The sequence below is a fragment of the Lactuca saligna genome, chromosome 2 (genome assembly GCF_052625555.1).
Source record: "Lactuca saligna cultivar CGN05327 chromosome 2, ASM5262555v1, whole genome shotgun sequence".
NCBI classification, from domain to species: Eukaryota; Viridiplantae; Streptophyta; class Magnoliopsida; order Asterales; family Asteraceae; genus Lactuca; species Lactuca saligna.
This window is the reverse complement of record NC_136418.1, coordinates 76,467,127-76,480,213: the sequence shown is the minus strand read 5'-3', so window position 1 is coordinate 76,480,213 and position 13,087 is coordinate 76,467,127. Positions and strand designations below refer to the sequence as shown.

General features: G+C 28.9%; 1 long non-coding RNA gene across 1 annotated transcript; it reads left to right on the top strand.

Moving 5' to 3' along the window:
* The first annotated feature begins 888 nt into the window (after positions 1–888).
* On the top strand, positions 889–2,536 carry LOC145028913 (uncharacterized). Its single transcript, XR_013676254.1, has 3 exons — positions 889–1,000; positions 2,129–2,279; positions 2,394–2,536. It is a non-coding gene; the product is annotated as an uncharacterized LOC145028913 (long non-coding RNA).
* The last annotated feature ends 10,551 nt before the right edge of the window (positions 2,537–13,087 follow it).

The window sequence follows — 13,087 nt, the reverse complement described above, 5'->3', positions numbered from 1 at the left end:
ATGCAAATAAGGTTTCTTGGTTTTACTCGCAAATGTTGATGAATTCTTGCAATTGTTTTTGATCAATTCTTGCTTAAAGCTTATTTTGATGAATTCTTGCGAACAAGGTTGTTCATAAATTCTTGCAAATGTTGACTTTTATCCTTTAGCCTTGTTTTAATCAACTAGCTGGTAGAATTATGTGATGTAACCGAGGCTTATTTGTTGTACTCCTGTGGCTCAACAAGAATCTTGTATTTTTTGACTAATTAATGTTACATGAAATGGTTGGTAAAATATCACAGGCATCAGACATTCTTAGGTTACCTTAATTGAGTTCTATCCTATCTAATAAAAGAAAATAATTCTATCAAATGTGATCATCTTATTCAACATGCCACATAGCATTTTTTTAGCATTTTTTTTTTTCTATTTTTCCAATTTCATTTAATTCCACTTGGCAAATTGTGGTTTCTTTTTAGTTTTTTTTTATTAATCTAACTAAAAATATAATATATTTACTGCATTTTAAAGAAATTTAAAGAAAGTTGTATATTTCCTTAAAGTGTACACTAATTTGTCAATGAACATGGACGGTTTTACTTGGTGTCCCGGTGTGGCACCGGCAACACCTAGTTTTCCCGTACGCAATGGAAAACATTTCAATTTCTTTGGTTTTTTATCTATTTTTCATGCACTGGCAACACATCTTCAACCACGGCAACACCTACTGTGTATTTCTGCGTCCGTCCTGTCAATGAATATATTAAATTCAAATAAACCTTCCTAAATTTCAAACACAATTTTTAGCAATTCCTTTCAAAATCACGATAATCTGCAGAAACATTTCAAATATCGGTTCATTCATAGCTAATCTTGATATCCTTTCAAAATTCATTTTTGTAAATTAATAATTATGTATAACTACAATCTGATTCATTTGTCGCATTTTATTGAGAGATTGAGTTTACAACATCAGGTTCATCATCACAGTCCAATACGCCAACATCTACTACATCAGGTTAACAAACCTTTTTGTTTTAATGATTAGTTCTTTTTTTTTTTTTTAAATCATCTGATTCTTTTTTATGTGAAAATTATATGTATTTCTCTTATCTTTTCCATGCTTTGGTCGAATTTCCTCTTATTCTAATGTTCCAAACCTTGCTCATGTTAGAATGCATATGTGCTGTTCGATTAAATGCCTCAAAGAAGTTCATTTTTTTGTCACTTTTAATATTTGATTTCGTTGCATTTTCCTGCTTGGTCATGTTTATTCTATTGTTTTTGTTACCTATTTTGGTATCTTAATGAATTGTATGTTATCGGACATGACTGGATGTCGCTTATTCTGTGTCTGTTCTAAACTGTTCTAAACAATACAGGGGCATATTGGTCAATTTGCTATAAATTTAACGTGTTATGTTGTTTTTTATGGTTGCACTCATTGATATTATTTCTACATATACACGTAGACAAACATAATCATCATTGTATGGCTGCACTCATTCTATTATTGTGATAAGTGAAGTGAAATAATTACCTTACTTTAAAGAGGATAATACGAAAGTTTGATGTTATTTCTAATTGTGAATCTGTGTGTTAGTGGTAATTTCATAAAAAATAATCTTTCAAGTTTTTGCTAATGTTGTCCTGCTATTATTGGTAAACTGAAATATTAATTGTACAATGGATTTGATAATTGAATTGTCCCCTTTTGTTTGTGTTCCATGTTTTGCATATTGTTGTTCATTTTGTACCTGTACAGATGGACTTTTTCTCTTTCTAAACTTTGATAATTCTATCTAAAAAATTTGTAGTCCATGGTGACCCTTTCTGTGGTTGAGCTCATGAACAACCTTTTGATAATGATGTCTCACCATTAACATTGTCTTGTCTCTTTATAAAACTTCATTTGAGAATTCACTATTAAGGACACTTGTAAAGGTATATTATTCTCCATTAAATCTGTCTATGCTGGCTAAGGTCGAAAACGTAATAAAAAGTGAGTATATGACTTGCTTTTTTTGTTTTATTCATAATCATTAAAAAACCATTTTGCTATGTCTCATGCGATGTACTTTGATTTCTTTGTTAATGTTAGAATTTATCTTGATTTACTTATCTTCATTACTACATTCATGCTTAGATTAATGGAAAACACCAACATTACCATGATCAGTGACTTCGCTCTCTCACAAGATGACTACACCATTATGGTCGGAATCATGTGTATGTGGAAACAAACCTCCTTGAATCAACGTATTTGTATGACTGTCATGATATTGATGGACAAAAGGGTATTTCATTTTTTTGTTATTTTATTTTAATTATATTAAATTATATATGTTAAGTTACAATTATTTGTATGTGTGGCATAACTTTTTAATTATTTTTTTTTCTTTTATTTTAAGGGCACCAAATTGAATGTAATGTGGATAACCATTTGCATCGCTACGAGAGGAAAATCTTTGATAGAATATGAGGATTTCTACATTCATAAACCCACATTATGGTTACATAATGGTGCTATAAAGTTTGTAGACGATCCACACAAACTATATTTCCAGTATACCACAAAGGTTATTCAATGCAAAGATTTTTGTGGCCACAAAATTCTTTTACTTTTGTAGACTTCCAACAACTTCATGATAATGCAATCCAACCAAACATGTCATTTGGTTACTGCATTCTCTTCAACCCATTCGTAGTGAATTAAATTATATAAATTAATTTTTTCCAACATAACAAGTACATACTTAGACTTTTCCTTGTCCGTAATATAGATATTATAGGAAACGTTTTCCAGTGTTTTCCATTGGAACCTACAAAAGACAAACAGGAACAGAAAATAACACTCGAAATGGAGGATTTAGAGTGGGTTTCATATTTTATACCTATATTTATTATTCTTATGATACTTTGTTTTTAATATTTTTTTTTTTTATTTTAAAGAAGGACATCAAGTTTTTGTTACTCCATGGGGATGGTATGCTGATGAAATTGTTGCATATGTTTCTAAGCATCCTTGTCATTTTGTATTGCTTATTGCATAAGTTTCTAAGCATCCTTGTCATTTTGTATTGCTTATTCAACTTGCTAAGTTCAAGTTTTTCGAACGTACATATTTACCAAGTTATAAATTTGTAATATTTCTATTCTTAATATATCTATGATACGAAATTATTAACATTCGAAAAATTATTAAAATTTCCATTTCAGAGCGTCCATACGTCAATAACACCTACTTTGCTACAAAACTTTTTATTGAAGACGACATTGAGGATATAACCTCTTTTGAAAAAGGTTATATGAATATTCCATAGAATTTCTCATTTCAATTTAACTTTTGATGAAATTGCAAAAATGATCTCTATGGTATGCATTTTTTTAGGGTTTTTGTCCAAACCACTTTTTTGGATTGATGGTCCTTTTGAGCTAGTTTCGTTGCGTTTTTGGTCCCTCAGAAATCTGAAAAGACTAAAATGCCATTCTGACACATTTTTTTTTATGGTTTTTGCTATTTAAGTTAAAGTTTTATTAATAAAAATTATGAGGGCCACCTCTCTTTCTCTTTCTCTCTCTCTCTCTCTCTCTCTCTCTCTCTCTCTCTCTTTCTCTCTCTCTCTCTCTCTCTCTCTCCAAAACACACACTTAACACTATCAAGAATGCATATGCACAATCTCAAGAACACCTCCACCTCCATCTCTACTGTCCATCAGTGTTCACCGCCACCACCATCCGCTGCCAACCACCTCCATCTCCTCCACCCTAATCCCACGTATCTCCTTGCTTAACCCGGTGAACAATCAATTTTATAGGTTTGTTTCTAAAACTGAAATCGATTTTTAAATCTATAAAATCCTTCTGGATAATAGGTTTTAAACGCTTATTTGGTTGATGTTCTTCAAGGAAGTGATGCATAATCTGTCCATATCCATCTCTCAAGAAACTAGCAATTGAAACTGAAAACATCAACACAATTGTCTCCAAACTCTAACCAATCCCATCTCAATCCTCACATTTGTGCTTCACTGCCTCCCAATTCTGGCACAGAATCCTCGTCGCCGACACCTCAATGGTCGTCGCCTATTTGATGTTTAACAACCGACAGACTAAGGTTCTTTTTGGAACTTATCTAGACGCTCGTTACACCTACCCCTTGCTTTCTCAAGGTGTTTGATTTGAGCCTTCAATCGATGGAGGATTCTATTAAATGGGTTCTTACAGGTGAAGAAGATGGATCCAAGTTTTGAGTCATGGTTTTTAACATAAGTTTCAATTTTGAATGGGATTGAGTTTTAGTGCTTCCATTAGAGGTTGTGAAGGGATAATCTCTGTTAGAGATCTTTTATTTTTTTAGATGAATCTAGAAGAAATTCTTGAGGGTTGGATCCAACATCTGCAGCAGATTATGTTCTTCAAGCTTTGTGGATTGAGCGAGGGTTTGATGTGCTTACAGTTTCTAGGCAGAAAAAGGATTGAAGGCAACTATAATGGTTCAATTTATTTGGTCGGTAGCTGATGAAAAGAGAAATGCACGTGAGGCTAAACAAAGTTAGGATTTCAATTGTTGGGGGGGGGGGGGGGGGGGGTAGAAAGGAACCGATCAAGTGTTTCTTGAAGGTTTTTTAGAGAGATGGAGAAGAAAAGCAAATGAGAGAGAGAGAGAGAGAAGGTGGGCCCTTCTTATTTTTTTTTAATTTTTTAAATAAATTAATTAATATTAGATTTAAGAAGAAAATAAAGAAAAATGGAAAATAAATACCCCAAGGGTATTACATTCATTTCACTATTTAGGGGGACCAAAAATACAACAAAACTTGCTTAAAAGGACCACCAATCCAAAAATATCGGGGTTTGGACTAAAACCCCCAAAAACATACATACCACAGTGACCATTGTTGCAATTTTGTCTTAATTTTTTATTAATTCATATTTATAATATCGAACATTTATTAATTGGTACAATAAATAGTTTACAAGCAAGAAAAAAATTCTTCGGCTTCTTCAGTCTCACGTACCTCAGGATCATCTATCATGTATTCAATATATGATGACTTTCTTCAAAAGAAATCTTTTTACCCAATATCCTCTATTCACGAATTGGATGAGGTACATAAATCATCTCCCTTTTAATTAAATTAATCCAATACTTAAATATTTACAAACCTTAAAAAAACCTGCTATCATAGGGAAGTTGTGCGGTAATTCGTAGTATTATAAAGATGTTTAAAGATAATCAGAACTTCTGCTATAATGGTTGCACAAAATGCAAGTCAAAGGTTCAAATACTTCAGGTTCCAAATGAGATGATCAATGACCAGTTTGAAGGAAAGAGATTTTGGTGTGTCCAAAGGACAATTGCAAGGGCAAAATTATTATTGCTGAACCAAGGTGTGTAACAAATAATACCTTATTATATTATTCTTCAATAATTTTATGTTTATTTTTTCTTTTTAATATTTTATATGTTTTTTTAATTTTTCTGATCAAAGTTCAAGTTCAAGGTTTAGTTGGAGTTGCCAATCTTATAATGTTTGATCGTGAAGTTAGAAATCTTCTGAAAATATCTACTGCTGATTTATTATCAAGATATGAAAGTGTGTATGTTTTTTAATAATCAATACCATATTGCTAAATAAAAATTTATTTTTATACATTTATTTATTAAAAACATTTAGTACGGCAATCCAAATGATTTTCCTATTGAGCTGAACGCCATACTCGATAAAAAAAAATTGGCTTTCAAGATTGTTGTCAACACGTTTAATTTTGAAAATTTTGGTCGTACTTACAACATTTCCATGGTAACAGATAATGTTGACATTATTTCTGCTTTTGAAAAAGATTGAGAAGAAGAGTATGATTGAACATGTCAAAATACACCACCATAATTACTTTACTACATACATACTTTGAACATAATGTTTTATAGATTCCTTAATGCAACAAGCTATTTCATTTTACCCATAGTTTTAATATATTTAGCAAGTTTTATTTAATTAATTTTTAATGTTTACAACATTATTGTCATCGTTATTTTATAAATACGTACGTTTTTTATTTTATTTGTTTATACATCGAAATAGTTAATTTATTCATTATAGATTCTTGTCTTTATGTAAAATTATTACTAAAAACATGTAATGCTTAACAATATATATTAAAAAAAATTAAAATAAATAATAAAAATATTCTTGAACCTAAAATAATAAAAATATGTTATGAGTATATTCAAAAATAGAAATATTCTTGAACCATAAATAATAAAAATATTCTTGAACCTATTTCTTGATTATCACTTTAAAAACTTCTTGTAGAATAACAAATTCTTGAACAATCAATTGCAGGAAAAAAAAACAAAAAATACATTATTTCTTATATAGAATACGGGTAACAATTGTTAACATTTACATTTATTGTTATAGAATAAAACTAAAAAAACTTTCAAAACGGGAAAGAAAACATCAAAATCTAACAATGACACAAATACATTCTAAAAGAATAATATTGCTTAGAATCACTTTCAATTTTGTGGTCCGTTCTTCAAACATCAACTTCTGTGATTCCAACAGAATTGGAATTCATGATTCCATTCAAACAGAATTGGAATTCTTTATTCCATTCCAATAGAATTGGAATCTCATTAATATCATCCATTGAATCATCTACATAAACAAATTGATTTTTATCATATAAGAAGAAGTAAATTTGATATGAAAATAGTGACAAACTACCTTCACTTTCACATCACTATCCACCTTAGTCCCTTCCTGGGTCGATGACCAAGCCCCAATCCAAACACCTAATTGATATCAATCAAAACCAATAAGAGAATAAGAACTTGTGTTGTTCTTCTCCTTTAATTTTCGTTAAAAATCAAACAAAAGAAAGAGAAACCTTTACCTGTTGCTTCCCGTTCATTTTCTATTTAAGAAGAACCAGCCAAACACCCTTTTAATTCGTCATCGTTGTTGCTAGCATCTCCCTTCCCTCTTTCCGTTTGGCTGCCGGACAGAAAAGGGGAAAGCCAATGTGACATCCCCAAAATCACGGCCAGAAAAGACCGATTTTGTTTATGCTTTATAAAAATCAGAGTACTTCATTTTATAAAAAGGTTGCGGAATTTGTTCCCAGAAAAACATGGTAAATACGTTATTAAAACATTTTCGAAGAAACGTATTTATTTCATTTTAAAACGTTTGGGACGTCATCGTTAATACAAGAACATAAGCATAAACAGAACTTAGAATTATTCACACTAGTGGTCTACATCTCTTTAAATCTCTCAGTGTAATGTCACTTCATATCAACACCTGTGATATAAATAAACTGAGTGGGTCAGGTTGGGAAACCTGGTGAGCACATAGGGATTTCAATCCCACAATGTTATACCATATATATAGTTTAAAATTCACAAAATATACAATTTCACCATACATATATATAAACAACTCTTATCCCACCCCGTCGATCCTCGCAACGAGGCTATCCATACTCTCGGACCTAAGATTAGTCGTTTTACCTACTCCATACTCTCGGATCAGAAATGAACGAATTTACCAAATCCATACTCTCGGACTAGGGACGAATGACTAATCCATACTCTCGGATTAAAGATGAATGATTATGCCTAATCCATACTCTCGGACTAGGGACAATAGCTAATCCATACTCTCGGATTAACGACGAATGATTATGCCTAATCCATATTCTCGGACTAGGGACAATGACTATGTCTAATCCATACTCCCGGATAAGTGACATATACTAACTTCTATTCTCTGAGTTTTACTCACTTGTACTCGTAAGAATATACTACCCAATATTCCTCATTTTTAATTTAGGTATACTCTTTATCCTAAATTATCAAATATAATCAGGTATGTTCTTTAACACGAATTTCAAGCAACATCAATTAACTCGCACATAAACATATAATTAATACTTCAATCAATACTTGTATTAAAATCATGTTCATGAAAGGGACTATGCACTCACCTGAGAAGGTGGTGACTCGGTACTCGGACAGCGCTTCGTTTACTTTAAAATAATTTCCTTCGACGAAACCTACTATTATCACCAATAGATTTTAGTCTATTATTCGCTGAGACTAATTAATAGTCTAGCTATTATTACTATTATATAAGCATTAGAAAAATACTTACATAACCCATAATAATAGCCCAAGTATTTATTATATGTTCTTAATAACGTTAATATAATTAAATAAAAACTATATTAAAAATAGCGTAGGCGTAGCTCACTTACAGCGGGTTTTATAGAAAACCAGGCTTTGCTTGGAGCAGCGTTTCCGAGCTGAAAAGCTCTTCTTCTCGGAGCCGTCGAGCACTCCGGGGCTTCCGCCTCGTGCTAGGGAGGTTCCCTAGGCTTTTCGGGGGATTTCGGGGCTAGAGAGAGGTTCTAGAGAGAGAGTAAAGAGAAGAAAGAATGGGAAAGGTGTGAAGAAAATGAGGGTGGGAGAGGTGGTATTTATAGGGTGAAAATGGCTGAACTTGGTGCCACATGTCACCATCTAGTGGCAAGACTTGGGGAGAAAGCAATGGCCAAGATTGTGCCACATCACCCATTTTCGCACAACACACTTCCGACTTCTAAAATCCGTAACTTTCACATACGACCTCCGTTTTTGACGTTCTTTATATCCACACGTAGGTAAAAATAATATCTACAAATTTCATTTTGACTCTGTCGGCTAATTCTCGACCGATCTTAAATTTAACAGTACGAGGCGTTTAGACTGTTAAATGACCGTGAAGAATTCGTAACTCCTTCATACGAACTCTGTTTTCGTCTGTCTTTTTACCGTTGAGTTCCTATTAATGAGATCTTCAACTCTCATTTATTTCACGTAAGCAAAAACCGCTCGAACTAAAATTCGAGTTTCGGGCTGTACACTGCTAAGCCGAATCTTAGAAAAATCATAACTTCCTCATACGAAGTCAGATTTGGGCGTTCTTTTTATCGACGCTCTTAGTTTAACATATTCTACGACTTTTGTTTAGATTGCTAAGGCTAAAAAGTCTTCTATCGTAAATTCACTATTTACGTCTTCCGGTACCGTGCCGGTTTTGCCGTAAAACTTCGGCGGGCCATAACTTCTTCGTTATAACTCGGATTTCGGCGTTCTTTATATGTACGGAAACCTTGTGACATATTCTAAAACTTGGTTAAGACTATTCATTCTAAATAATCTTTTGTCGAAAAGTCATTTTTGACCCCTATTGCCTCTAAATTGACTAGCCGGGATCTGCGGGCGTTACAGCCAAGAACCGATCGGAGCAGAAACCCCCATCTGTTACCTGCAATCGTCGGACGGCTGAAATCCTTTTCCCTTTTCTCGTATGATACTGACTTCAATCAAACACCACAAAACAAATCCATTACCGTCTTTTGTCGATCGATTCTACTCCCCCTTGAATCGTGATTACTGGTGACAAAGCAGATGAACCAAGGAGAATTCCTCCGGAGATCGATTGCCCATCCCTCTCTACTTGCGATTTCTTAGCTAAGACCGATGCTTCTCCCCTCACTCCTTGCGACAAATCGAGAAACGGACAAAAAGAAATCCATGCCTTCATGCCTTCTTCTTGTCTGTCAACCGCCACTACCATTGTTGCTTTTGGGGCTGTCGGCGATGGCAGAAGGATCACAAATAGTCACCGAGCCAAACACCCCATTAATTCTTCATTGTGGTTTTAAAAAGCAGACGATGGATGGAGAAAACCTAGGTAGCTGAAGTCAATAGTTACCATAATTATACGATATTATTTGTGGAAACAATTTATCAAATTACCTATTTACCCTTATTTATTTACTTAATTATTTATTTGTATTTTAAATTTTGATTGGCCTACGTTTATGCATATAATAACACAATAATTACTTTATACACCTGAACCTAGCTCTCTCTCTCTTTCTCTCTCTCTCTATATATATATATATATATATATATATATATATATATATATATATATATATATATATATATATATATATATATATATATATATATATATATATATATATATAGGTTTAAGTTCTATGGAAAACAAAAAACCTTAAAAATCATAAAAGTGCATAAAAAAATATTTAAAGATCACAAAACTTTTTTTGGATTTTTTTAATGAAAAAATCGGTGCTTTTTTTTTTTGGAAAAAAAACCACTTTTTTATTTTAATAAAAAAAATTGATTTTTTATTTTTTATTTTATTTTAAGATGCCAATTGAATATATATATATATATATATATATATATATATATATATATATATATATATATATATATATATATATATATATATATATATATATATAGGTTTAGTTTATATGGAAAAAAAAACCCTAAAAATCATAAAAATGCGTAAAAAAATACTTAGAGATCACAAAACTTTTTTTGGAATTTTTTAATGAAAAAATCGCTGAAATTTTTTTTGGAAAAAAAACCTCTTTTTTTTAATTTAAAAAAAATTGATTTTTTTTCAGCGAATTTATTAAAAGCGTTGAGATTTTTTCATAAAAAAATTCAAATTTTTTTTATGTGATCTCTAAGTGTATTTTTATGCATTTTTATAATTTTTAGGGTTTTTTAGTTTTCCAAATAACCCTTTCCTATATATATATATATATATATATATATATATATATATATATATATATATATATATATATATATATATATATATATATATATATATATATATATATATATATATATATATATATATAGGGTTAGGTTCATTTGAGACCACCTATATTTTGTGAGACCGTGAGACGCATTTTTTTATTTTTTTTTATTATTTTTTTATTATTTTTTGTTTTTTTTAGTTAATTCATGTTCCGAAAATAATATTTAAAAAAAGAATTTTTTTATTTTTCCATTTATTTTGCATTTTAAAATTATTTTTAGAATATGTACAGTTAAATATTCTATTTAGAATATTTCACGTATTTTTCAAAAAAAAAAAAAGAATTTATTTTTATTTTTTATTTTTTTAGTTAATTCAAGTTCCGAAAATAATATTTAAAAAAAGAATTTTTAGAGTTTTCCATTTATTTTGCATTTTAAAATTATTTTTTAGAATATGTCAGTGTAATATTCTATTTAGAATATTTCACGTATTTTTCAAAAAAAAAAAAACGGAATTGTTTTTATTTTTTTTTATATTTTTTTATATATTTTTAGTTAATTCAAGTTCCAAAAATAATATTTAAAAAAAGAATTTTTGGATTTTTCCATTTATTTTGCATTTTAAAATTATTTTTAGATTTGGTCTCACGGTCTCACAAAATTAGAATGGTATCAAATGAACTTGAACATATATATATATATATATATATATATATATATATATATATATATATATATATATATATATATATATATATATATATATATATATATTCAATTGGCATCTTTGCAATTGAAGAGCGAAATATGGATTGTTTTCAGCTTCAAAGATGGCATGAAAGGTTCAAATTTTCTTGGTACTTTTAGTTTCATGGGCCATTACGGATAGCAATGGATGAGTTTTATATTTTTCATCTGTTTTATTTTTCATCCATAACTTTTTTTTTTTTTAAATTTGAAAAAAAAACTAAAATTTTGAAAATTTAATTCTTTACAAAATCAACACAATCGTGAAAATATGAAAAAAAAAAATAATTATAATTCTTTATTAAAAAAACATAAAACAAAATTCTCTAAAAATCATGAAAATTTTAGGGATATTTCTACTCATTATACTAATGACTTTCTAAAAATATTTTTTTAAATAAGTTTTTGAGGTGTTAATTTTTTAATTTTAAGAAATATAGTTTATATAAAATATAGTAGATTTTTTTTTATCCAAATTCAAAAAAAAAAAAAAAAAAAAAATGATAAAGTTCTTCGTAATACAATTTTAGTGAGTTTGTAAAAGAAAATTTTAAAATAGTGTATTGGTTAGGATACAAAAGTTTTGTTTTAATGATTTTAAATTTTTATAAAAAATAAGATTTGAAAATTTTCGTTCTCCAAACTAAAAACCTTCTTAAACTTTTATGAACTTTTTGAAAACATTTTTTTATAAAAAAAAGATTATTTAGATACCAAAATTTATTTTAAAAGATTATAGGTTTTTTTTCAAAAAAAATATCGAATATAATATGATCCAAAATGAGATGATTCAAAATATTTATTATTCAAAAAAAAATTATGATTCAACATATTTAGTATCCTAAATTTGTTAGGATCTAAAAACACTATGATTCATATATTTTATGATCATTAATTGTATCTTTTATGATTTAAAAATAAATGTTTCAAAATATATAATGATCCAAAATTTGTTTTAAACAAACAAATTATTTAACTGAATAAATTATTGATCCAAAATCATATAATTTAAAAATGATATGATCCAAAATTTTATTTTTCGAAATTTTATGATCTAAAATAGTATGATTCAAAAATAGTATGAATAGAAAACATTATCGTACTTTTAATATTTCTTTTATTTAAAATTTTATAATTTTTAAACACCAAAAACTCGAACCGATATTTAGTTAAGAAAATAAAAATAAAAACAAAATTAAACAAAAACATTAGTATCTTCAAGTATGTAGTAAAGACATTAAAATAAAAAATACAAATGAAAAAAAGGAAAAAAAAGATAGTTTTTTTTAAAAACAAAAAAATAAGAAAACAGAAGAAAAAAAAAATAAAAAAAATAAAAAAAATAAAGAACTTGAAAACCGAGTATATATATGTTTAATTGTTACTATAGACGACCAACCTCAACATCCACTAAAACTAGAAATGTTGAAATATATAAAATATAAAACAAATGATTAAACTAGGAATTCAAAATTAGTTAATCTATATGTCCATGAATCATTATTGAATGACATTGTCAATATTATATAATCCTATAAGTCACATCTTTATCAAGTTGACACATTTTTTATATTTATTATTAATATGATTATTAATAAATAATATCAAATATTGTATTTAATTAGGGAATAAGTATTGTTTTGTAAAAATAATAATTATAAGAGAGTATAACTAGTTATTATTTCATATGATATGAATTAATAAGT